Source organism: Rhinopithecus roxellana, chromosome 17, assembly GCF_007565055.1.
Source record: "Rhinopithecus roxellana isolate Shanxi Qingling chromosome 17, ASM756505v1, whole genome shotgun sequence".
In the NCBI taxonomy this organism is placed as follows: Eukaryota; Metazoa; Chordata; class Mammalia; order Primates; family Cercopithecidae; genus Rhinopithecus; species Rhinopithecus roxellana.
The window spans coordinates 77,267,107-77,270,205 of NC_044565.1; the positions used below are offsets into that span (position 1 = coordinate 77,267,107).

General features: G+C 36.6%; 1 pseudogene; it reads right to left on the reverse strand.

Moving 5' to 3' along the window:
- Positions 1-1,903: 1,903 nt before the first annotated feature.
- LOC104675954 lies at positions 1,904-2,131 on the reverse strand (annotated as a pseudogene).
- Between the last annotated feature and the right edge of the window lie 968 nt (positions 2,132-3,099).

The window sequence follows — 3,099 nt, forward strand, 5'->3', positions numbered from 1 at the left end:
AAATAAATAAAGGGATTGGTAACATCCAGAAAATACAAAGAGGGAAATTAGCGAGCAAGATGAGACAATATAAATCAACAAAGTAGACATTTTCTTTTTCTTATACTTTTTTCTTCTATATATTAGAAGAAACTAGAAGAGAAAGTAGAAATCATAGAAGTAAGGATTACTCATTGCCTGTGAGACCTTAGATATGTTACTTAACCCTGTTCTTTTCAGTTTTCCAGCCTGTGGAATGGATAACTGATCAGGGTGATGTGGAATTTAACATGGTTAAAGCACTTACAGTAGTGCTTGGTGAAGCATAATCAGTCATTATATATTAGCACTTATTATATAAAATGATGTAACATTTGTAAAATATGAAAAGGCTAAAATGAGCAACTACAAAAAAAGTTCTTGCCTATATTAATATATATACATGCATACATACACACACACACACACACACACGTATTTTTAATATGTATTTTTAATGGCTCCCAAAGTCATTTTATTTAACAAAGGGTGCAAAGCAAAACAAAATTTATCCTAAAACCCTCACAATTGTTCTATACTTCTCTTCTGTGGAAATACTTCACCCTGAACTATCTCTTCCCTTTTGCTAACAGTTTAGTGTCTAAACAGGAAGGCTGATGTCCCTGTTTCAGGTGACCCTCTTCTTCAAGTCTTAGGGATAATTTCAGCTGCACTGAGTGGCAAAGTGGGCCCTGTTTGCGTGAAAAAGGAATTTGGTCACAGGGTTTCTGGTTGACCCCAGATGTGTCAATTTCAGCAAGTAACACTGAATGTCCTTGTGACTTATAAACATTGTTCAAAAATGAGGCTGTGTTAAACTTAAAAGCCAACCTTTCTGCTCAGATCCCTGGATTGAAAAACGATTTTAAAAATCTATATGATTCTTACCAAAAGGATGGTTTTTAAAAATAAGCCAAGAAATATCCAGAAACAGGTTTCTTGTGAATGCTTGGTAGAGGAGGCACTCCAATATGTCAAAATGATTTAGCCAAGTTCTTTTATCTATGGAAAATGCCACTTTATTACAGCCCCTTATATAAACCCTCCTGAAACCCCTTCAGTAAATAGCATTCCAATTCAGTCATCAAAGTGAAAATATCATTGAAAACTGTGAGGTGGCTGGGAGACTTTGCATATCTTGGCAACATTTTTCAACCCACCAGTGAGAGAAGAGGCAGTTAGAGGCTAGTTAGGCAGATAGAGAGGGAGGGTCTTGGGAGTGGAAAAATACCTGTGGGACCACATCTGCACAGCCCCTGTAGCTAGTGGAAAGAAATTTGATATAAGAACTTTCTCTAATGCCAAGTGTTTGCTCAGAAGGGACAGTCCTGACCTAGGAGCAGGTGCAATAGATGAACCTAAATGTCCTTAACTTGACCTGACTCATTATAATGTCCTTAACATGATATTAGCATTGTGGTTTTAGTCCCCTTATGTGTTTTGCTTAGCCATTCATGGATAATAACCAATATTCAGTCACTCTGACCAACCCCAAGCATGTGCAGATGCAATACCAAGGGGGAACATTACCCTTCCCATTTGGGCAGAAACAACAGAATAATTCCTTGTCTTTGCTATATAAAAGAACTCAGCCCATTTCTGGCAACCTGCTTTCAGGGCACCTCTCTTTGCTGAGAGCTTTCCTTCTCCTTAATAAATCCTACTCTACTCATTCTTTGCTGTCCATGTGCCTTATTCTTCTTGGTCTTGGGACAAGAATTTGGACCTAGCTGAACTAGGGACTAAGCAGACTGCAACACCAAGAGCTTGGGCTTCCTGTGAAGGTCATTAGTTTTCTGGTTAAAAGCATTCTTGAAGTCATCAGGAATGGAGGAACAGAGACTCAGCATCTGAGAACCTGAGTTCCTGGTTCCATATCTGGGACTCAAGAGCCAAACAGCACAACCATGCAGCACATCATGAAGACATTTCACAGGATGGTGAAGATTCAAAAGTATCTGAGGCTCAGTAAGAATTCCCTAATGTTGTCACCTGTGCTGTGCTCCCACACCTCCTTCCCAAAGCCCTGCATGTCCTTCTTTTTCAGGTTAAAGTTGAGCACTGCCCCAGCATTCATCAGCAATGTCCCATACAGCAGGATGTCTCCAATCATCTTTATGGCCAAATAATAACAAAGTTAACAGAAAAAGAAAATCAGAAAACTAAACAGAAAAGCTAAAAATCAGAAAAAAAAGGGCAAGGCTGAGGGTCAATATAATAATATTGTATATAAGGTTACGGAAGTTTCAAATAAATTTAAACAAATGGACTTAGAATTGGAAAACAAGACAAAGATCAAGGTACACAAAGATTAGTTGTAGAAATTCCAGTAGATTTGTAATATAAACAGAACACAGGAGAAGGTTAAGAATAACTTATTAAATAAATAATTATATTTCTGATTTAAAAATCATATTCAGTTCTAAAGATGATTAATAAAATAAATCTACAACTGAACTGCAGATACATCCAAAATTGTGTGAAAGAAAAAATATATATGTTAAAGTGACTTATATACTTATAATACTCACTTCCTACTACTACTATTATTATTATTATTTAGACAAGAATGAATATTCTTTCCTTCTTAAGATGAGGCTGGTAGAAAATTTCACTAAAATGAAATTTTAACTTTGTTAAAATAAAATTTCATCAAAATGAAATTTTTAAATAAAATTTTGTTTTAATGAAAATCCACTAAGACTAAGGATCATGGATTATTCCATTCTTGTTCCCTAACATCTCTTCTCATCTGGACTATCAAAACACCTAGGGAAACCTGATATCAATCTCTTCTCCCCAATGATCCATGAATCTTAGTCTTGACATTATTTGAATGTAGTTGTTCCAAGAGTTGTATCATTCAACAACCAATAAGAAGGCATAGCTTGTACTGCACAGGTAAAGCAACAAACTGAGACAGAGGCTGTGTAGCACAGAAATAGTTTAATTATCGAAAGGCAGCTGAGCAGTAGGACAGGATATATTTCTCAAATCTGCCTCCCCAGGAGCTCAGAGGCTAGAGATTTTGAAGAAAATTTGATGGGCAGAGGACCAGGGAATGGGTGCTGCTGATTGCTT